Below are 25,072 nucleotides of genomic sequence, written 5' to 3'. Positions count from 1 at the left end.
CATAACACCTTAAGCACCCATCTGTGTTTTGTGGAAACAGAAATTCTTATGGGCAACTTCTTTTTGGGAAACTTATGCTGGGACTCTTGCAGGCAGTAGTAAAACATCATTAGAATATCTAAAAATTATGCATGATAATTTTCTAACACAACAGGTATTGCACCCAACATGAGGTAACTTTTTGGACATCATTTTGATGGATCAAGATGAATTAATCACTGGACTGCAAGTTGGCAGCATTCTATGCACCAATGATCATGATCTGATTACATTCAATATGGGCAAACAGAGGACAGTCCCAACAAGTTCTCATCCACCTGTCTCCTCCCCACCTCCTCATATTATACTCATGTGCACGTGCACACACACACATACACCCCCCGCCCCCACGTGCATATGCTGCTTCAAAGGGGATAATTTCCCAAAACTGAGGAAAATTATGAGCAAAATAGGGTGACCAGATGAAACGAAGAAAATATTGGGACACCTGGGCCAAAGCAAAAAAAAAAAAAGCGTCCGAGTTGATGAAGCAAAAACAAACAACCAAACAACGCTGGAGCAGCCAAAGCCGCAATATCAGGACAAATGGTGTCCCGATCGGGATGCGAGACAAAGACCTAAAAATTGGGATGTCTGGTCACCCTAGGGCAAAATTGATTGGGAACAAAATTCATACAGAAAATGTGAATGAAAAAAATCATGAATTCTTTAAGAAAAGTTTATTAGATAGTCAAAAATCCAAGATTCCACAATCAAGATGGGCTAGAAGTCCATCCTGGTTCAGTGGTAGAGTGAAGGCAGAAATAAAAAGCAATATATAACAAATAGAAAAGAGGGGAAATATATAGTAATCAATAGAAGTTATGAAGTGTAGAAAATTGGTATGAGAAACTTTAAAGACAAAAAAAATGGCGGGCAGGGCTAAGGAAAGTAACAACAAGGATGTTTTTTTAAACTATTATCATCTTCATGGCAAATCCCAAAGGCACATAGCATCCTTGACAAGTGAATGCCACCCAGACTGATCTCTAGCTAGATCCATGAAGTAGTCTGGTTGGATATTCATTTTCTGTCAATCACTGGCAATCTTATTGAACCACCAAAGCTTTTGGCGACCACGAGATCACTGGCTCTGTAGCAGCATTCCTTGGTAAACATGCTTTGGAATTAACTGGTTTTCCATCCTAATACTATGTCCACAGTGCTGATGGAAGCAGTTGCTGGTTTCAGCTTTTCATACCTTAATTTCTGATCTTGTCCTGTCACATACTATGGAGCAGCTGAGAAAACTATGAGAATCAAAACCATCAATCTAGTGCTCTTCAGACTTCTTTAGTGCCCATATTTTACTGCCATAGAACTGAGTTGGTATATAACCGTGTTTCTATAGATCCACAGCTTTGTAGCAAGCTTGATTTCACAACTTCACCACAGAGGCTGCTGAAGGGCCCGAAACAGGATAGCGGCTGCTTCTACATGTGTGTGTGTACCATGGCTGCATAGGCTGGTGCATACCATTCGGAAGAAGGGAGTTATTCTGCCTTTGTTCAAAAAAGGCAATAAGGCTGAGTGTACCAGCCATAGAGGTATTAAGCTGTTGGAAAAGTCTTCACTTCCACGTTAGTGTCTCAAATAAGTAATGCATTTTGAGGCAAATGCTGGGATACCCAGTATGTCATTAGACCTGGTTAATTCCACTGTTGACCAGATCTTTACCTTCAGACAGCTTTTTGAGAAGATTACTAAATTTAATAAGCCATGTAAGGAAGTTTTTATAGACTTCCATGAGGCTTTTGATTTATGGCATCAAGCAAGTTTGTGATGAGGTGACTCAGCACCCCTGGGAAGACAGTGTCATTGATAGAAGAGTTCTATAACTATAAAACAACAGAAAGCTGTGTTTGAGTCAATGGCAGATAGACATCATGTTTTCCTATCTCCACAGAGTTCTATAAGGCTGCATTCTGTCATCATCACTGTTCAATATCAGCACTGATTGATTAATCGCTAAGCTTGGAGGCAGCAGCTGCTGATGGTGTTGAGATGAACACTATTCTGTGGAGGACACTTTCTTGTTAGTTCAGTTCGGTGAATTGCTGCAGCTGACGGCCCATCTGGTCAGGTAAGAAGCAGCACACATTGCTCTGGTTACTAATCTGGATAAAACTAAGTCTTCGGCCATTACTGTGAAAAAGGCCTCAGCTCCAGATAACAGCCAGTTCAGTATTAACTCATCCAGATGGGACTTCAAGCAGGTGGCAGTTGTAAAATACTTGGGAAGTGTCATAGACAGTGCGGATGTGTATGCTTTTTATGTATATTAAGAACAAAAGAAATTCTGGCAATGCTATAGGCCCATTATGAGATGGAGATAGTTATATTGTTAATGATGATGCAGCAAAGGTAGAAGTGTTCAATAAGCTATTGCTTTTCTATATATGGAAAGTAGGAAAAAAATGTACTCATCATATAAGTATGATAAAGTACTTTCCAGTCTATTAGTAACTGAGGAGGATGTATGCAGACAACATCTACAAGGAATAAACATTTTTAAATCAGAAAGCTCAGAGTAACTATAGGCCAGTTAGCCTGACATCAATCCTGGGCAAAATAATGGAAAAGCTTATACTGTATTCAATTGATAAAAAATTAAAAGATAGGAATATAGCTAATGTTAGTATAATCAATATGGTTTTATGTAAAATAGGCCTTGTCAAACAAACCTGATTTCATCATATGATGAGATTAAAAGTTTGGTTAATAAAGGAAACTGGGTGTAGATGTAATATACCTAGACTTCTGTAAGACATTTGAGTTAGTACTGCATGGCATTCTGCTTAAAAATTAGCCCTATACAATATCAATACGCATGTTAAACGGATTAAGAGCTGGTTAACTGAGAGATCTCAAAATAGTTGTGAATGGGGAATCATCATCAAATGGGGCTGTTTCTTGTGAGGCTCCACAGAGATTGGTACTAGGTCTGATGCTATTCAACATTTTCATTAATGATCTGGAAATAAATATCACTGGCACTGCTAATACAATTTACAGATGGCAAAAAGACTGGTGGAGTGTAAATAATCATGAGGCCAAGGCAGTCATATAGTGCAATCTGTATTGCTTGGTAAGCTGTGCCCATTAAAACAAAAGGTGCTGTAGTAGTACAATGCGATGCTGTGGTAAAAAGGGCTAATGGAATCCTTGATGAATAAACAGGGGAGCAGCGAACAGGAGTATGGAGATGATTTTACATCTGTAGTCACAGGGCCGGCTCTAGGATTTTTGCCACCCCAAGCAAAAAATTTTTTGGCCGCCCCCACTTTTTTTTCATGCCCCACCCCGCCCCCGGCTCCGCCCCAACTCCACCCTTTCCCAACCCCTTCCCCAAATCCCCATCCCCGCCTCCTCCCCTGGGAGCGCTGCACTTCCCCCCCATTGCTTCCTGTGGCTCCCTCCCCCCCCGCAACCCCACACCCTAGCTCACCTCCGCTCTGCCTGCTCCCCTGCACAAGCTGCCACTCTGCTTCTTCCCCCCCCTCTCAAGCGAGGGAGAGGCAGTGCGTTCAGGGGAGCAGGCGGAGCGGAGGTGAGCGAGGGTGGGGGGAGTGCAGGAAGTAACGGGGGGGGGGGGTAGAGGAACCACTCTCCACCCCAGCTCTCCTCCGCTCCACCACCGCTGCCTCCCTTGAGCGTGCCGCCGCTCAGCTTCTCCTCCCTCCCTCCCAGGCTTGCCGCACGAAACAGGTGTTTCGTGGAAACAGGAGGTGAGCTGGGGCACATTTCTAGGGGCAGCATGGCCAGCGCCAGAATGCCGCCCCTACAAATGTGCCACCCCAAGCACCTGCTTGTTTGCTGGTGCCTAGAACCGGCCCTGTGTAGTCAGCACTGGTGATACTATATAATTCTGCATCCAGTTCTGGTATCCACATTTTAAAAAGGATACTGAATAACTGGAGAGGGTGCAGAAAAGAGCTGCATAAATTATTTGAGGGCTGAAGAAAGTGCCTTACAGTAAGAGACTTAAAGAACTCAATCTGTTTATTTTACCAAAAAGATTAAGAGGTGACTTCATTACATTATATTTAAGTACTTTCACAGGGAGAAAATAGCAAGTACTAAAGAGCTCTTTTGTCCAGCGGAGAAAGGCATAATAAGAACCAACAGCAGGAAGCTGTGGCTAGCAAATTCAAATTAGAAATTAGGCACAAATATTTAACAGTAAGGGGGATTAATCACTGGAACAAACTACCAAGGGAAGTGGTGGATTCTTCATTTCTTGAGGTCTTCAGATCAAGACTGGAAGAGATACTTTAGCCAAACAAGTTATTGGGCTCAATGCAAAGGGGAAACTGGATGAAATGTAATCACCTGTGATATACAGGAGGTCAGGCTAGGTGATCTAATAGTCCCTTCTGGTCTTAACAGCTATGAATCTATTAATCAAGTTTTGAAATCTCAAAATCCTTTGCAAAATGGAATTGCTGCTCTCTGCACAGCTCCAATATCAATTATTAATCAAATACTAAAATATTCAAGATTAATATCCTTATCTTGAGAACTTTCAGTGAAATGGATGAGCTTGTTTCTGTATACATAACTATCAGTTTGTGGAAAGATTGACCAAAATTGAAATTGGAGAGAGACCTGTAAAAGCTCCCCTTCCTTAGAGGTATGGGACTCCAAGAGGGAAGAGAAGTTCAAAGGGATTCAGCCTGGGGGTGGGCAAAATGGCAAGAAAAGGTCTCAAGGGAGTTCAAATGGAGGCCCTGAAGCCCTAGTTTGTTCCTCCTTGAATCCTGTCCCCCCCAGCCCCCTTTCAGTTCCCCGATGTCAAGCCTTGAGGTCACTGGCTTCTGAACTCTGCCTCCTAACCCTTCTCCATGCTGGCTGGGAACTTACAGGGGAAGTCTTGAGGGCAGTGGAGAGAGAATCTTCTTGGTTTCTGCCAGCTACCTTAGGAAGCCCTTCTTAATCCCTGAAGTCCCACCGGATGCATGAGAGAGCCTTTAGCTGGAGCTGGAATAAGCAGATTGAAAAGGAAATCCCATGCAGTGATTTGTATTTCCTTACTTCAAGAATGTAAATAAAGTGGACAAAAATTTCAGGCCACACCAAGAGAGTGAATGAGTGGGGTTTGGGCCCCACAGCTTGGGAAAGTCTTTGATTAATAGCACTATGCAGTTTAACTGAATATATTATATGAAATTTTTGCAACATCAGTGGAAATACAGAAATTTAAAAAGAACTTTTTGATTCCCACAAGCATATCTTTTTTTACTTCTGCATCTTTTCTACTGAGCAAATTAGGTGTCGCATTGACTCCATTGTATTTAAGCATGTTTGGGTATAGCTGACAAATGCTTTAGACTATATACGGGGACAATCATTCCCCTCTTCTGGCCATACTGTTTAAGAAACTGTACAAATCTTAATGCTAATGGAAGAGTGCATCCATTATATATTATAATGAACTCATTATCAGGGCCGCTGCAAGGATGTTTCACGCCCTAGGCGAAACTTCCACCTTGCGTGCCCCCCCCCCAGCCTGGAAGACTGGAAGAAAGCGACAGCTCCCCGCCTCCCTCCCGGGCCCGGGAGCTGTGTGGCAGCTCCCCGCTGCCCCCCTGGCCCCGGGAGCTGTGCAGCAGCTCCCTACCCCAGCTCACCTCTGCTCCGCTTCCTCCCTTGAGCGTGCCACCCCACTCTGCTTCTTTCCCTTCCAGGCTTGCGGCGCCAAACAGCTGATTAGGAGGCGGGAGAAGTGGAGCGATGGCAGCATGCTCGGGGAGGAGGCGGAGCAGAGGTGAGCTGGGGTGGGAGCAGTTCCCTTGCATGCCTCCCCACCCCCAGTTACTTGCTGCAGGCAGCCTCCCTGCACCCCCCTGCCCCAGCTCACCTCCGCTCCACCTCCTCCCCGGAGCATGCTTTTGGCCACCCCCAACCACTTGGCACTCTAGGCGGCTGCCTAGTTTGCCTAGTGGTTGCACCAGCCCTGCTCATTATATATTCACCCATTACAAGTCAACCACTATCAGTGCATATTACAGAAGTACTGGTGTGTGTCATTGTACAGGGTATTGGTGCTGAAGTTTGAGTTTCCACAACTTTTGGAAATGTCATTCTAGCTGCTGCCTCTACATCCTCAACAAACTGATTTCGGATCTGAGAAAAACATAATCAGTGGTGCATAAAGTCTCCAAATATTAACAGTTGTTCTATAGCACTGACATTTGAGGGGAAAAAAAGTTATTTTCTTTTAATGAATGTCACGTGATCAACATTTTGTACATTATGACTCATTTTTTTCTTTATTTTCCCCCTATAATTCCTTATGTAACCCATATCTGTCTCTTGTATTCACTTGTTGTCTATAATTATTTTCAATAAGTCTTGGAACACCAGGGAAGTACCAGAAGACTGGAAGAAAGCTAATGTTATGTCAATATTAAAAAAGGGTAAATAGGATGAATCCAGTAATTATAGGCCTGTCAGCCTGACATCAATCCCAATCAAGATAATGGAGCAGCTGATATGGGACTCATTAATAAAGAATTAAAGGAGGGTAATATAATAAATGCTAATCAACAAAGGTTTATGGAGAATAGACTGATGTTAAATTAATTTGATATATTTTTTGATGAGATTACAAGTCTGAGTGATAAAGGTAATAGTGTTGATGTAATATACTTAGATTTCTGGAAGGCATCTGACTTGGTACTACGCAATATTTTGCTTAAAAAAAAGAATACAAAATGAATGTGGCACACATTAAATGGATTAAAAACTGACTAATTGATAGGTTTCAAAACGTTAACAGGGAATCATTATTGAGAGGGTGTTTTTCTAATGGTGTTCCACAGGGATTAGTTCTTGGCCCTATGATATGTTACATTTTTATTAATGACCTGGAAGAAAACATAAGATTATCGCAGATAAAGCTTGCAGATGACACAAATTGGAAGAGTGGTAAATAATGAAGAGAACAGGTTCCCAAGACTGAGTGATCTGGACTGTATGGAAAGCTGGAAACAAGCAAACAATATTTCTTTTAATACAACCAACTGTAAAATGATACAACTCGGAACAAAGAATGTAGACCACACTTAAAAGATTGGGGACACTATTCCAAAAAGAAGTGACTCTAAAAAAGGATTTTGAGGTCATGGTAGATCAGAGGTGGGCAAACTACGGCCCGCGGGCCACATCAGCACCACGGGACAGTGCTGCCTGGCCTTTGAGCTCCCAGCCGGGAAGGCTAGCCCCCGGCCCCTCCACTGCTTTCCCCCCTCCCCCGCAGCCTCAGCTGTGAGCTCCTGCTGGGCTGAACGGCGGCGTGGCTGGCTCCAGCCGGACGGCGCGGCTGCCAGTCCTGCTGCTCTGAGCAGCATGGTAAGAGGGCGGGGAGTTTGGATAAGGACCAGGGAGCCCCGGGGGGGCAGTCAGGGTACAGGGAGCAGTTGGATAGGCGTAGGAGTCTCAGGGGGCTGTCAGGGGGCGGGGGTGTGGATAGGGGTCGGAGCAGTTAGGGGACAGGAAGCAGGGGGGGTTGGATGGGTTGGGGGTTCTGAGGGAGGCAGTCAGGGGGCGGGAAGTGGGAGAGGGTGAATAGGGGGCAGGGGCCAGGCTGTTTGGGGAACTACAGCCTTCCCTACCTGGCCCTCCATACAGTTTTGGAACCCCATTGTGGCCCTCAGGCCAAAAAGTTTGCCCACCCCTGTGGTAGATGATCAGCTGAATATGAGTTCCCAGTGCAACACTGTGGCCAAAAGAGCTAATGCGATCCTTGGATGTATCAACAGGGAAATCTCGACTAAGAGTAGAGAGGTCATTCACTGATATAACACTATGTCCAGTTCTGCTGTCCACAATTAAGGAAGGATGTTGATAAATTGGAGAGGATTCAGAGAAGAGCCATGGAAAGGATTAGAAAACATGCCATATAGTGATTAAGCTCCTTGAGCTCATCTATTTAGCTTAACACAGAGAAAGTTAGGGGCGGGGGATGTGATCCCAATCTGTAAGTACCTACATGGGAAACATATATTTGATAATGGGCTCTTCAGTCTGGCAAACAAAGGTATGAGAAGATCCAAGGGCTGGAAGTTGAAACTTCCAGTACACAAATTCAGACTGGAAATAAGACATAAATATTTAGCTATGAGGGTAATAAATATTGGAACAATTTGCCAAGGGTCATGGTAGATTCTCCAGCACTGGTAATTTTTAAATGAAGATTTAAAAAAATATTTTAAAGATATGCTCTAGTTCAGAAGGAATTGTTTTGAGGAAGTGCTATGGCTTGTGTTGTATAGGAGGTCAGACTAGATGATCATAATGGTCCCTTCTGGCTTTGAAATCTATTGCTTTACACTGAGATTGCAAGTTCTTTGGGGCAGGGACTGTCCCTTTGTTATGTATGTGCACAGTGCCTAGCACAAAGGGGCTCTGATCTATGAGTGACACAATTATGCACAATGAATACAAAATCAATACATAAATAAATAAATAATAAAAAGTACATAGGAATGTTTATGAGGAAGGAATGTGTTGGGAATTGCCTAGTAACCTGCCTCCACCATCCAGGTATCTGTTTCTTTCTCAGATAACTCCACACCTTCTTAGACCATCGCAAAAATCCACAGTCATTACTTTATCCTCCTTCAGATTCTTTCTTCAGCATCACCTCTGCCACAATGCCTTCAAAACATTACCAGACCCAAAGGGTTAGACACAAAGGGCATGTTTACATGTGAACTGGGAGCTGCAACCAGCTTGTGTAGACATACCAATACTAGTTCTATTTGAGGTAGTGCCTAAAAATAGCAGTGTGCCCATGGTGGCACGGGCAGCCAATTGGGCTAGCTGCCTGAAGTACAATCCCACCTGAGCCCTGAGTACATACACGCATAGCTAGCCCGAGCCATTGCTTATGCAGACACACTGCTGTTTTTAGATGCTGGCTCTAACAGAGCTAGCACAGACGCATGCAAGGTGGGAAACAGCTCCCATCGCAAGTGTAAAGGAACCCATAATGACCACTGATTATTGTATGACAACTTGCTCACAACAATGTTACCCCAACCTTCCCATCTCCTGGTTTCTCTCATGCACATTGTGCCAGAACCTAGACTTTGACCTCTTTGGTTTTGATGTCTTTTTACTGCATACTAATACATCCCTCATAACAGTGGTATCTAGATTTTTGATTGGTGCCTCTAGACCAGTGGTGCCCAAACTTTTCCTGTCGCACCCCCGCAACTTACTAGTAATGGAATCTGCCTGCTTTCCACCCCCCCATTACGGCACAGTTGGCTCAGCAGTGGAGCTTGGGTTGAAGGTGGACCTGGGGGCTGAACTGGGGATGGGGGAGGATCTGCGGCTGAGCTGGTCTGGGGGCGGAGTAGAACTGTGGCTGGGGCTGGGAGTGGGATGGAGCTTGGGGGTGCTCCCTCCCTGTTCCCTGTGGCAGCTAGCCAAGGCCCCATTGTGTGCCCCCTGAATATTCCTCCACACTCCCTGGGGGGGCACATTCCACAGTTCAGAGACTACTGCTCTAGACCCTAGTACAGTACAACTGAATAAAAATAAGAGGTAGGTATATACAGTGAATATGTGGCCATCTATAATTTCTTTGTGGGCTTCAGAATCATCAATAATGGAGCAGCAACAATGGGAGCTTTACTATTAACTTCAATGAAACCAGGATTTCACCTCAGTGGCAAATCAGACAACACAAAAAATAAAATAAAAAATTCAGCAATGAGTATCACAGCAATAGTTATGGTGAACCACCATCATAACGTTTACCGTTTTTAATAGTTCAAACAGTTTATGAGCAATCTCTAGACTGAATGTGTTCACATAAACCATTTATCAAATAATTTCAGACAACGATGCTAACTGATCACTAGCAACAATTGACTAACCTCTAGTTTCTGACATGTCATGATGTGTAATAAGTTGATATAAGGAAATGCAAATTTGTCCTCTGGATGCCTAGAAGGTATATTTTTTACATATGCTTGCCACTTCCTATTTTTACAATTCTGAGTCTTCAGTTTTCCTTTCATACTATTGTCAACTCTATTATCTGCCCATAATAATTTTAATGGAGTTCCATAAGCATTTTCTTATCTCAGTCTTTTCTCACAAGCCTTGATGATTTTTATATTTCATGTGATTTTTCACACCTTTTAAAATATCTTTAATTCATATATGATTGACAACTCAGGAGAAATAGTCTAAAGTCCATTACATTTTTAAACTTAGCTAAGAGATTCTGGACCACTCAAAATAAAATATATCTTTTTATTTTCATATGCAGATAAATCAAATTATTTTCTAAACCACAACCACAAAATAAAATTCTGAATGCATCTTAAAAGTGTGGATGTGTGGCTATATCTATCTCTCTATATATATCAAGCTTAGTGGCTCATATTTTTTTTAATAATGCAGGCATAGGAAGGCAGATAGAATTGTGATTTCTTTAGAAGCTTGAGAGAGAGAGAGGGTTGGGAAAGTGGAAATTATTGCTAGATATCCAGAGATGGAAGGTCTGTTTGGATCTACTCCTTTTCCTCCTTTGGGTGGCATCAACTGAATCTATCAGATAAAATAGACTGTCCCGTTTACCCATGCAGTTGCCAAGACCTTAATCCTAACAGAGTCATTTGACAGTTCAGATAGTAATCTAATTCAGACACAGAAGGTTAACAGAGTAGAACACCAGTAAGTCTGAAATGGACATTTCTGAGAAGTTTAGGAAGAAAGAAGTATGTAAACTTTTTAACAGGCACCAATCTGCTGTAAAAGAACATTTTAAAGTCATTTATTCATGTACTTTAATTTCAGTATTCACATTCAGTAATTCCCTGTCCCAAATGTCTGACTTTCTGCTTGCTTGTATATATTTATCAACAGACCAGAGAAACAGAATGGTATCAGACTGTAAAAATAACACTACTCTAGTTTTTAAAAATGAAGTACCCAGGAGAATCCAGGAATCTTTCTAGAGCACAGGTTACAAAGCAGATAGCCTAGCACAATAAAAAGCAAATTCTGATCAGTCAAGACAGAAAAAAAAAGGGCCTCTTCAAAAAATGGACCCTCTTTGTTTCTTTTTGTAACACAGAGTAACCAGGGCAAGGAATAAACCACAGGAAAGCCATCTAGATAAAACTGTAAGTCATTTTCATCATCACAGAAGTCACAAATTGACCACCATAAAGTATATGGTTAAATGGGTCCATCCTGGAATTAATCACATGAGAAAGAGTTTCTGTTGAATGACAGAATCATTTGGGAACTTCACCCTCTGTGATATTGATGCATGATCAAAATAAATCTCTAAACGGTTGTAAATAAGTCTTTGTTCTGACACATATTCCACACAGTGTTTTAGGAAGTGTAGGCACATTAAGTAAGTATTACTATTTGTATGAGATTAACTTTTCTACAGAGTAAGTAATTCTAACGGAAATGAGCCAAGAATTTTAAGACAATGATTAACGGTTGGATTCCATAACATGAGTGGAGCAAAGGAAATTTAAAAGGAGAAGAAAAGCTCTTAACTTCCATAATAGTAGGATAATGATAGTCTGGTGCATTCTCCTTTCTGCTTCCCAAACCTGTCAAAGTTCCTTCATGTGGCTGGGGGCTCTGAAACTGGGGGGATGGGAGGCAGTTATCAAGGCCATAAGGGGAGAGAACACAAACCACACCAGACTTACACGGGGACAGCAGTAGGTAGCATATTCACATTTAAATCCAGTGGCTTTCGTGGGTGAAAATCTGCATGGGAGCAAATATACCTATACACCCTGGGGTACAAGGAATGTTTTAGAACAGCAGGATGAGTTACTGGCCCCAAGGGAACGGTTCTACCAGGGCATAGGCAGAAATAGAAAGCAGTGTGGAGGGCGGGCTTTACAGGTATGACCCAAGATTCACAGAGTTATTATGATCAAAGCATTACAAAGGTGAATGGTACTTTAATGTCATAATGAAAGACAACATCCCTGCCTTGAAGAGATTATAATCTGTATTAGACATAATGGGGATGGCAGGGAAGGGAAGCATTACAAAAGCTGTAACATTTGGTTTAGGTTTGGCCTGAATCTTATTAGTTCCCAGTTATATTCTTTGTCATAAAATTTAAAATTCTAGGATTATGAAATGAACACGCAATTTCGATGTGAATCCTTGGAAACCTCTGCTCCCTTCACGAGGATACTAACCTTTTTTCCCTTAGAGGAAAGTGCAGTGACAACACTGCAAAGTTTTCAGAGTTTCCTTCTCCCCATAGATTTTCTTGAGGGAAAGAGTCATTTACCCCCAAGGACCCTATAATCTCTTCAGCTGGATAGCATGAAAAGAAAAAGTTAATTATTGGAATGACCCCTCCATGGGAGGAGAGTGGCACTGAAGTGGCATTTCCCCCCCTTCCTTCAAGGCTTTGAAAATATCTATGCATGAGTACTATTATGGGTGGGTTAAATGTTGCTGAAATTGGTAGGTGTAACAGCTTACCTTCATTTGGAATACATGTAACATAATTTTCTTTATGGAATCAAATAACTGAAACCACAGCAGCCTGCACCCAAAACACAGGCACCTGCCACTCCCCAAAACAAAGACACTTGCAAGGCAGATGTGGGCAGAGAGGTTTCACTGGGTATTGTTTTGTGCAGGGCTGGAATAATCCTTTGTGGGCCCTGGCACCCAGACCGTGGGCCCACCCCCGCTCAGCCTCTTTCCCCTGAGGCCCCGCCTACCACTTGCATGGGGATGGGGTGGAGAGGAACAAGCAGCAGGTGGGGCCTCGAGGCAGAGCAGCAGACAGGGCCCGTGCTAAGTATGGGCCAGGCACCACAGTACCATTAGAACCCAGTACTGGTTTTCTGAAGATTTGCAAGTCTCTGAAAGAGAGGCAGTAATACCAGAGAAGCTTAGAGATAAGTCAGGAAGGAAGCACCAAACAAGCCACAAAGGCACTGGTAGCATGGCTCTGAAAAAAAAAAAACTAAAGAGAGATAACTTTTGGGCTAAGTGCTAGCCAAGAAAAGTTTGGAGCTGTGAACAAATAAACAGTCACCTTCTGTTTAATTCCTGCTGTGTTTAGGGAAACAAGACTTTGCATTCTTTGCAAACAAACAGGATTGCATCAAAGATACCAGACTCCATCATCAATTTCTCTTCTTAAACAAAATAACAGTCAGGAGTCCTGTGCTTATGGTGCAAGATAGGTTCTGAGCCCCATCAACAGGACGATTAGGTGTAATCTCCCGTGATGGAATCCCCATAGAGCTTTTCTTGTAAAATGGCCTTTCCCATTGCTTTTAAAGCACAAGGGCACAATCGTGCCACTCCCTGTGGTTGATTTGTAATTTTTTCTTCATCTATCTTTTCTGTGGGACAGAATGATCAGGCCCTAAATATTTGACAAAATCTTCGGCTAATTTCCACTTGGGCTAATTTCCCCTAACAAGAAAACTGTTTCTTGCCACCCCTAACTTCCATTAATGGGAATGAGATTTATGCATTGAGGGAAGTCTATACCTCAGGACCTGGATTTTGCCACTTTACTAAATGAAATAAAAGTAAAAAGTGGACTGGCCTTAATTTATTTTATAGCCTGATAGTAACAAGAAAACCTCTATAGGAGTCTCAAACATCTCCAGATGGGATGGTAAGAGAAAAATATCTCAAGAATACAAGGAAATCATATTTTTAATTTAGTCTGTTTCAATAACTACTTCAACTAATTCAAAGCTACTTTATATTAAACCTTCATTAATTTTTCAGATAAAGTAAACTTAACAAGGGAAAGAGAAAAAGCCATGTTACTTTATATGTAATATAAGCATATAACGTAAGTGTAGCAGAGGCAGAACAATATACTATGAATTGTAAAGACAGATGTTTCGGAGACACCCCCCCACCTCCAAATCTAACAGATAACCAGTGGATAAAGAAGAATAAAAATATTAAATATTAAGAAATATTATTTCAAAACAAGAAAAACCTAAGACAAATTCTGCCAGTTAAACTCATGCAACCTCAATGAATTCACTAAATTGTAACTAATGTCTAAGGCTGCATTCCTCAGAAATACCCTTAGAAAACTTAATAGCACAGAGCTGGCATATTAGAATAAAACACACCTCTCCTGGATGACAGCATATCAGCCTTTTCTGGATGAAAGGGATTGTTGCCAGGGTGTTCTAGTACTCTTAATTCCTGTATTCCTGAATGCTGTAATTCCTGGGACCATAGCTAGGCAAGCATATGTTAGGCTGCTCTAATTATACTGGAGACTGACTCAAACCCCAGTGGTTACAGGATCAAGGGAGCATAAATGTAGTCCAAAGCACATCTCTACCACACCAGAGCATCTGGCCCAAGGTGTTTAGAAAACCATTCCCGCCCCTGCCAGTTCTACCTTTAATACATAGTTACATAAAATGCATTGTTGAGATGTGATCCAGAATATATCATTGTTTTCATTTTAGATGAATCATTGTTTTAGTTTACACAGCTGAGATTTTATTTTATTACCTTGAATGTTTAATGTACTGTAGCTTGTCATTTATAAAATAATCACTGAGAGCTCACTTAAATACTTCTCACATTCAACCTAAAACAAAATTGATTTTTAAACCTGTTGTCCTTAAACACTATCTAGCAAAATCCAAGATTAAACCTCTCAGTTTTACTTTATGTCAGAGTTACCATCATGTCCTCTTACTGAAAGTAAGGAAATCATTTTTATTAGCTAAGGTTTGTCAAAAAATAATTTGTTGAAAAAAAGTTCTGAGTGTTTAAGACAATTTCTCTGACATGGACTGGTCTTTAATCGAGGCTAATAGTACCTTCAATAACTATTTGACTCCTTATCACACGAACACTGCTAGAATTGCTAATACCAATTCCAAAGGGTGCTATAAATCTGTTGACAGTTTACTAAATATGCTTCACCAATGAGCAACAATTAAAAGCTTTTGAGAAAGTGCCACATCTAGATACACATTAGCATTATGTATCCTGCTGCCTTTTTTTCCTTATCTGAGGCAATATTTCACAAAAGATGGCTGTCCAAATCATTTGGAAGATTATCTACTCTAAATCTTCAAATGCATACAGGCAACTTGGTTGTCATGGGAAAATATTTTTCAAGGTATTCATTAAAGTCAATATTTTAGCCCAATTTTTGTCTCACTTTTAATATATTATAATTTATAAGATTAAAAAATTCTATTATATTTTCTTCATGCAGTAGAAATTAGTTTGTTGCCTATAATTACACCTCTTTTTCAACTCCTTTGTACTTTTCCAATTTCAATTGTTATACTGTCTCTTTGATGGATGGCCTCTTATACATATCTGTATAAAATCCATAAAAACGTAGACAGAAAGACATAGAAAGTCTACTTCCCTTAGTAGGAAAGAGCCACACACATTATCTAGATGGTTTCATAAAATCAAAGAGTCTTGCATAGACTCCTTGGAAGGGACTGAGTATCAGTCAAAGGCTTTCTTGGTAAAAGAAAATGAATGTAAAACTCAGTATATTTTTCGACGTGTTAGGTGTGGTCACCATTATTTCTTAATCTATCATTTTATTAATCTTTCTGTGCATGAAACTGTACATATGTATTACACTGACACATAATCAGCTTGTAGAAATATATAAAATGGTATTTTTTGACTACCTATATAATGTGTGTTTTTGGAGAGAGAGAAAATCAAAACTAAAATGAAATCCCTTATTTTTACTACAGTAGACCTGCATAAACATTGATATCTTATTAAGAAAAAAAACTTTATGCTACAGTTTTTATACAAACCAAAAAAATAACAGAGGAATTGGCACTGGAAGTTGCTTCCTTGTCAAAGATTTATTTGATTTCTCTCTCTTTGTGTTTTCAATACGAAAAATGAGTATGACATACATTCTTATCAGCTTTGGTCCATCTTTTTTTTTACTGTGTATTATAGTTGACAAATCATCATTTATTTTCTCATTCAACTGTCATCCACAACAATAATTTAAAACTAGCTAACATTATGGTTTGTTAGAACTACTACCGATTAAATGTTAAGTGTCTAAAACATACAAATATAAACAGAATGTAATTAGAGCTATTTAAAGAACCCATTTTTAACTTAGATTAACCATACTTTCCATTTGCTAGGGATAAACACTCATAAATGAAACCCATTGTTGAGCAAGAAGCAATTACTTCAGTTTAAAATATTAATATATACTGCCTTTTAAAAAGCCGTGGAAAATCATTTATGTAGTGTACAATACAATCTCAATTCATGTTGAGAATGAAAATGGGGTAGAATTCTGAGTCCTGAACCAGCTGCAATCATCTTTGAGGTACAAGTTGTTCTTACCCATTTATAAGACCATAAGACTCTTTTCTTCAATCAGCAGTGCTCTCAAAACAATCTTTATAAAATAAAAAATGTTTTGTACTTTCAAGTCTAACTAAAAGTGAAAAGAGCACTTTTTTTTTTTTTGGAAGAGCGGATTCTCTCAGAGTGTTCATTCTTAGTAATAACTGATACATAATACAATCTAATGACCGACGTATGGTATGCTATACCTAGATAGTCTAGAAGGGAAATGACTGCAGGCTGTAAACACATCCCTAACTGCATTTTATTGAAGCACTGCCGAGAAACACTGTATGTGTACATATATATACATATATATATATATATTTATTTAAATGGCTTGGATTGTAATAGTTAATCAATTACAAAGTATTGCTTGTACCATCTTGGCAGAGGTAATTTCAGAAACTCTCCCCCTATATTTTAGCTTTGATGCTGCGTTTTATTCTGGTTAAACAATTATTGGTATGTTTCCGAACATGCCCTGTGAACTAAATTTTGCTTTAGTAGAATACGTTAAGGTATCATTTTTAGCTGGAACTATAAAAAAAACTTATTTTTCTCCAATCAGACACTAAGGCACCACTGAGTACTTTGTGTTCCATGCAGCTGTAGAATTACTCCCTCAACAGGAAGAGCAGAAAGCAGATCCATTAGAGGTGTCATCCAGAGACAGACTCTCATTATCTAGCATTGCCAAAGCTAAATTAGTGACTTCTCACTCTTTGCTTTTGAATATCAAAGGTTATATTTTCAAAGCAGGATGAGTAAAAATCCAGATATCTGTAAATAGGATTTTTATACATCCTTCCTATGAACTATTGTGAACTATGGAATGTGTCACCTTGCTATAAACCTCAGTACGTAGTAAGCTAGCAACAAGAACTCCAAGCTTACTCTGTATTTGCCTTTGACATTATTCTGAGCTGGTGCTAAACCATGATCCATAATATTCTAATTTTTACCAATATCTCACTTTAAGTGGACAGAATTAATTGGCAATATTGTTTGGTAAATACTTGATGGCTGAAAGAGTTTAATAAATTGTTAATTTTTCTATCCATTTAAACATACAGGAGTATTTTTACATTTACAATTAAGTATGTAAAAGGCAATTAGCAATCTCGCCATGCGAACAGTAAATTATGTGTAATTACAGTGAAACTGCAGACAAATAGTAACATATTACTTGTAAATTTTAACAGTGTGATAAATTAAAGCAATTACAGGTAAACCAATAATGTTTGTTAATTAAGCAGTTATGAATGGGAATCTGGCAATGGCAAGGCTACATTTCTTAGTTTGTGTTTAAATGGACGATATAATCTTCTACACAAAGAAATAGATCAAGTTCATTAGTGCCATTCTCTTGATAAAACATATAGCATTGTTGAAATTAAAACAAGATTTCCATTTTATGCATAGTTGACAGACCATCACATTTTAACTCTGCTCTTCAAATTTTCCCCAGAATATTATACAGGAGTGTACATAAGAAAAAATAATGTGAGAATCAAATTTTGGGTACAAGGGAAAAAATAGATAAACTGGTGTTAAAGTTGCAAGTTAATATCTGTAACTTCAGGGGTGAAAATGCAATAAAAATAATTTGGAAAACACCACAAGGTAATAAAAACACTAAAGTTGACTGCACCACACCTTTAAGTGGAGGTGGAGTGTACGTGTGTGTGTGGGGGGGCATTGTCCGGGTGGCTGGGGGAGAAGGAATAGCGCTTCACAGGAGGAGGGGGAGAGAGGCTCAGACTGCTGCAAAAGGGGGGAGTGGGTCAGCATGGCGACACTGACTAATCCCCAGGGACCGAAAGGGCTGGGGAGTTCAAAAGAGGCAAGCCGGTGTTGGGAAGCCCCTTTTCCTTGGACCAGGAAGAGCAGCACGCACCCTCCCTCTCCTTCAGGTGGCAAAATACCAGGTTTGGTCAGGACCTGCAGTGGGCATTGTGGTAGTCGCTCCTTCCTAGGGGGGCTGAGAAGGATTGGTCTAGGTGGAGTGGGGTTTTTTTGCCTTTCCCACAGCGAGTGGGGAGGGGGGTGTTGTTATGGTGAGTAGGGATGGGAGTTAGACTACGATGTCACAACTCATTATGTAAGTGTGGGCCGGATGTCCAGTGCAGGTACTCCATGGGGAAGATATATAGTGACCGGATGCATGGTTTGGTAAAGGATTTAACAACGAGGTGTTTGTTACAGGAGCAGAACTGGGAGGTGGGGTTTGGGACTTCTGTGACTGGTATGGCAGGGAGCCAACCCCCTTTCGTATAGCCCATCTTAACCCTCCTTTGGGGCGAGGGGCGATGGTGACGTCTCAGCAATGGGCTGGCTAGAGGACCTGGATGGAAGAAGGGGGCTGACGGAAGCCCCTTGGGTAGATATTGAATGATAATAGAGTTATCTGCACTGTACACTTTTATCTGCTGGGTAGTCCCAGACATTAAATAACAAAGTTGAAGCTTTATTAAAACCATATCAAGTGTCTCCTGTCCTTATTTTGGTATAGCCAGACAATGAAGATTATTCTTAAAAAAAAAAAGAGACTGGCTTAAACCAAAATTTTGGGTCCATTGTGCAAAAACAGATTGAGTCACTGCAGTTTGGAACAAAGAAAAAAATCAGCAATTCTTGAGGTGCCTATAATCTCTGCCTTAGTTCTTGACAGTTCATAAGTGGACTTTAACAAAGTTTCATCTTATGGCTGCAGAAATCTCAAAACTGGTCATGTGCAGATTGTAGAATCTGTGAATGTTTTGTAGTTTTTACAGATTAAAGTGCTGTTAGAAAAACTTCAAATTTACCCACCAAACTTGCTGAAGAACTGAAAGGCACCCATCCTACTTGCAGACCACAAAATAAACAAAATGTACCAGATCTGAAGTTTACAGGACAAGCTTCAAGGCAAACAGATTATTTTGGGTGGAATTAGAGAATTGGTTAAATTAGTCTTTTAAAAGAAACCCCATTGCCCTACTTAACTATAGAGAGTTTGTCTCTGCAGACTATCAGCATTATAAAAGGATTTATCTTTTATTTATAATTTTTAAAGATTATTGTATTTGACATTGATAGGGTTATTCATCGTCAATTATATTAGCAAAGTCAGTTGTTTAAGACTACTCAATAGCATTTTTTTACTTTTCTACATCAACACAGTATTGTTTATTGATTTGGTGCTAATTCCCTGAATTGTGTAGGCACAGATGAACCATACTATAAACAATTTATGAACCATATATAAAGGATTATAATAGTCACTATTTATTTTCTTCTACCAGATACCTACGAAACTAGAAAGCAGGCAGTAGAACAGTACATCTTCTTTGTTATTACCCACTAAATACAAGACTCTGAGTTTAAACAAACAATGTTGAAAGGTTGCAATACAAACAGAGGCAATACATCTACACCAGGGGCGGCCAACCTGAGCCTGAGAAGGAGCCAGACTTTACCAATCTACATTGCCAAAGAGCCACAGTAATACGTCAGCAGCCCCATCAGCTCCCCTCCCCCCACTCCCAGCGCCTCCCACCCAGCCACCCCCTCCCTCCTCACACCTCCCGATCAGCTATTTTGTGGCTTGCAGGAAGCTCGGGGGAGGAGCGAGGGCACGGCAGGCTCAGGGGAGGGCGCGGGAAAGGGTGGAGTGGGGGCAGGGCCTGTGGCAGAGCCAGGGGTTGAGCAGTGAGCACCCCCCCACACACATTGGAAAGTGGGCAACTGTAGCTCCAGCCCTGGAGTCGGTGGCTATACAAGGAGCCGTGTATTATCCCTATGCCCCAAGTTATGAGATATAAGTGAAGTGGGGATTAGTGAGGCTCTACTGAATTTAGCATTACAATATCAGTCCATGTAATTAAGTGTATTAAATATTACAAGAGAGAGTAAATGGACACAAATCAGATGTCAAGAATTATAACATTCATAAACCAGTCGGAGAACACTTCAATCTCTCTGGTCACGCGATTACAGACATGAAAGTCGCTATTTTACAACAAAAAAACTTCAAATCCAGACTCCAGCGAGAAACTGCTGAATTGGAATTCATTTGCAAATTGGATACAATTAACTTAGCCTTGAATAGAGACGGGGAGTGGCTTAGTCATTATGCAAGGTAGCCTATTTCCCCTTGTTTTTTCCTATCCCCCCCCCCCCAAGACGTTCTTGTTAAACCCTGGATTTGTGCTGGAAATGGCCCACCTTGATTATCATACACAATGTAAGGAGAGTGGTCACTTTGGATAAGCTATTACCAGCAGGAGAGTGAGTTTGTGTGTGTGTGTGGGGGGTGAGAAAACCTGGATTTGTGCTGGAAATGGCCCAACTTGATTATCATACACATTGTAAGGAGAGTGATCACTTTATATAAGCTATTACCAGCAGGAAAGTGGGGTGGGAGGAGGTATTTTTCATGCTTTGTGTGTATATAATAAGATGTTCTACACTTTCCACGGTATGCATCCGATGAAGTGAGCGGTAGCTCACGAAAGCTTATGCTCAAATAAATTGGTTAGTCTCTAAGGTGCCACAAGTACTCCTTTTCTTTTTGCGAATACAGACTAACACGGCTGTTACTCTGAAACCATGTATTAAATCGTACAACGAGACACTCCTCATATATTTGGAAAACTGGTTTCTTCTGTAACTCGGCTATTTTGAGGTCTTGTCCTCTGTCTATACCAAGTCCAAATAATTGGTAATTAAAAAAAAAAAAGTTGATTTGTGAATATGGTTACAGCCATATCAGATCAGAAAATCAGCTCCTTTCTTGCAGAAAGTCCCAGAACTATTCTAACTTTCTCTATTTTAAAATCACTCTCTTTTCTGCCTTCTCCCTTCTTAAACATTTACCTCTGCTCAATGGCTGATTAGGATGCCTCATCTGATGCACTTTCCTTCCTCTTCTTATACATGCTGCATGAAATCCTTGCCCCTGGCTTCAATGGGGCCAGAATACACCTAGAGGCCTCTACAATTTTCTTTGCTTAGCATTTTGAAAATATCTGATAAAAATTCTCTTCTTTTTCCTAACCCTCTCCCCTCCACTAGTTTGACCTCCACTCTACTATTTTTCTGATTCTGAGGTCTGCCTTTTATCAGTCCCTCAACCTACCGCTCCTTCCATCCATTGTTGATAGCTCCCTCTGTAGCTTATTTTTAACCAGTCTTTCCCTCTGCCTCCTTTCCATCACCTGACAAGCTTGCTCTTGCTTCCCCTATCTTGGGGTAGGGGTGGGGGATAGAGAGGAGAATCTTCCTTCAGTCTCACTTGCCTGTTGTTTGCTTCCACTGCCTAGACTTCCTGTCTTCCAGTGCATTGCATTGTCTGATCACACCTAATCTGCCTTCCTCCCCTCTCCACTCAACTGAAACCATCGTGACAGAGTAACCAATTATCTCCTACTAACTAAGCCAAAAGGACATTTCTGTATTCTTATCTCTCTCAGTGATGCCTTCAAACTGATCCTTTATTCTTTTCCTAGCTTTTGTGACTCTCTAACTTCCTCTTTCTTCTCCTTGCTTGCTGACAGTTCTTCAGTGTGTTCTTTGTTGGCTCTTTACCCTTCCCTCTCTTACCATCTGTTGGTATCTCTAAGACTTCAGTCCTCCATCTACTCTTCCTATATATTCTCTCTCAGTGATGTCATCTACTACCATGGTTTCAAATACCACCTCTCTGTGGGTGATTCCCAGATGAACCACTCTACTCCTGACCTCTCAACCTCTAACCAGCCCTGCATATTTTTCTGGCAGATATCTTCCCGGGGATGCCCTACCATCAGCTCAAAGCCTGACTTTCCAAAACAACTTCTTATTTTTCCTTTTCATCCCTCTACTCCACAGGCTCACTTCTCTGTCACCACTGACAAAATACAAAGTCACCCTTAAACTTCAGTGCCACCTGGACTCTTCTGTCATTCTCCTCACTCCCAATGCCTCACGCCTCACTCTCTTCTTTCTCACCACCCCCATTAAAACAGCTGTCCATTCCTTCATTATTTCTAACCTGGATTGCCTCAAATGAAAGAGAGAAATATATTTTTAATTAGTAAAAATCTGAACTGTGGGACTGACACTCTCTCCTGCTTAGTTGCAGGTTATAATATAAACCATAACTAAGCATGATTATGAGCCACTGCACTATCTCCTTTTAGTAAGCACTCTGCAAGTAACCATCTACTAACTGTGATATCTAAGTATCAGCCAGTCTTTCCTTCCAGCTTTAAGGAATCATTAACTGTAGTACTACGTTAAATTATATTTTGGTGTACACAGAAGCATTTATTTCTAATATCCCACCATAAATCATATCCGCACTCTCATAAGAATGCTATACTCAGCAAACATATATTATGAAGATATTTTATACGCCACCTTACTATGCAACATAGGCAAGATTTCCTGATGTCAGAGGTAACTGCACTAAATCAGCCATTTACTTTTAACCATAGTACAAGTGATACTTATTATATCTATGAGATCCCCTCTCAGAGTCCAATTCCAGGCCGCCAGCTGTTCCACATCTATGAGGCTTTCAGAGCCTTAGAATAAATTTTATCTGTCATCATTTCAGTCAAGAAGCACATCTTTTTTGACATAACCTGGAAAATGCCAGAAGAGGAAAGCTCAACTACAGCAGCAGAGGTCAGTCAGAGAAAATAGAAAAACCACAGTGGGTGCTTATTTGTGTTTGCTTCTGTGTCAACCACCCTATTAACAGGGTACAGTCTTCACTGACGCTGGCTATTGTTTCCTGACATTGTCTGTGGGACTTTATTGAGAAAGGACTAAAGTATTGAAAAGCTGGTTTTGTAAACATAAATGTATTAAATAGAACAGTTTTATTGGATGGCTGACTTAAGAGGTACTTCTTTGCACTGCAGGAGATCCATCTCACTTGTCTAGCATGCGTTAGTAGAGCCACAGAAGCACTGTAAAAACAACGAGGAGTCCTTGCGGCACCTTAGAGACTTAGTCTTTAAAGTACCACAAGGACTCCTCGTTGTTTTTACTGATACAGACTAATACGGTTACCCCTCTGAAACCTGTCACCATAAGAAGCACTGTGATCAGTGCCTCATCTCAATAAACTGAGATTCTCCAGCCAGTTAAGGAGTAGTGTTGATGGGCTAAAAGGCAATCTCATTGTTCTCCACTGCCAGGTGCATTGACGGTGGGAGAAGGGTGTGAAACTGGCACAAATGAGGTGTTTGGACTCCCCTGGAGATATAAAGGGGCCTTAACCCACAAACGTATCTTAATCTTGGGAGGGAGGGGAATTTACTGAAAAATGTTGAAATGTTACAATATTAATTAATATAGGGTAAACAGTGAACTATATAATATTTTAGTAGGCAAACATAAAAGGAATTACTGGAATTCATAAGTCCAATCTATTTAGAAGTGGACAGTAAATGTAGAGAGCTAGCTACCATTGTAGTTTGATATTTTACACTTAAAAGTACATGCTATCACAAATACCACCAGATACGATTCATTACTTCAATCTCAGATATTCTACTCTAAGTATTATTTTAACCAGAACATCGCATTGAATGTGCAAACAAAATCCATAATACTCTCAATAATGCATTAGTGTTAGGGATAAGAAAACATTGTAAAAGAAGGGAAAAGGTGAATTTGAATTAATTAGTGGGCTTCTACCCGGTAAACATAAACCTAGAAAGTCTCTTAAAAAGCCTCTTGTGTATTCTCGGTAACATACTTAATTCAGAATAATCTAAAATGTCATTTTTATTATTCTGTGTATTAGACATTGCTTAAAATTAAAAACATTAATCAGAAAATTGCTGTCTTAGCCAAAGAAAATATTGCCCAGTCTCAAATTTAAATATTAAATTATTTAATTTGTAATCTGTGGAGCACGCAATATCTGCATACAGTGCACAGTTATCTGTATATCATTGTATGTGTGTATGCATCACAGTCTTTAGACTCTAAGCTGTAGAATAATACAATAAAATGCAAAAAAACAAAAACAAAAAAAAACAACCCAGTATGAAATCCACAGAGTTTAAGGCAGAGACTTTAAAGTTTATGGCATATGCTATTGAATAGCATCTGGTACCACACCACCAACTGGAAAGCATTGTTAAGGACTCTATTGGGGACAACCTGTTGACGTGTGGAACATTTAGGCCCTTATTCTGGACCTTCTTGCAGCCAGGTATAGTAGTCCATCCACATGCAAGATGTTTCAGGATTGGGGGCTTTATCTGCACATGTGAAAAACCTAGACATGAATTTTTTTCTTGGAGAAAGCAGACAGACATGCATGATAACAAAGTTGCCTACAAACTTCAAGTCTTCACCAAAATATAAATTAAATAAAAAGCATAGTTCATCTGGATTCTGCTCACACTATAAGAAGTGTCAAGACAAATGCCTGATACTAACAAGTCACGCACAAGATAACGCAGCAGTGAAATGCAGAATTCTTATTTTTAAGAATCTGGGGCATATTTTTAAAGGGACACTGTCAACTTGAAAGTCACACTTTTGTCTCCTTAAAAAAAAAAAAGCATTATTGGTTCAAATAACACCTAAGATTTCTATATCTCAAAGAGATTGTGGGGAGGGAATGGGGGAGAATTATCCATTTTGTTTGCTTTTTGGATAATTATTTTAACTG

General features: G+C 40.3%; 1 protein-coding gene across 19 annotated transcripts in view; it reads right to left on the bottom strand.

Annotated features, from left to right (window-relative positions):
• Positions 1-25,072, bottom strand: part of TENM3 (teneurin transmembrane protein 3) — a 1,226,612-nt gene that overhangs the window by 762,945 nt on the left and 438,595 nt on the right. Inside the window, exon 5 of one of the 19 annotated variants that reach the window (XM_074951194.1) lies at positions 4,903-5,019. The exons of the other annotated variants lie outside the window; for them this stretch is intronic. The gene's annotated coding sequence lies outside the window, so the exon portion shown is untranslated. The remainder of the gene's footprint in view (positions 1-4,902; positions 5,020-25,072) is intronic. 19 annotated transcript variants of the gene reach the window in all.

This window comes from Natator depressus, chromosome 4 (assembly GCF_965152275.1).
Source record: "Natator depressus isolate rNatDep1 chromosome 4, rNatDep2.hap1, whole genome shotgun sequence".
NCBI classification, from domain to species: domain Eukaryota; kingdom Metazoa; phylum Chordata; order Testudines; family Cheloniidae; genus Natator; species Natator depressus.
Note: the sequence above shows the minus strand (reverse complement) of the source record. Positions and strands in the feature narration are given on the sequence as shown.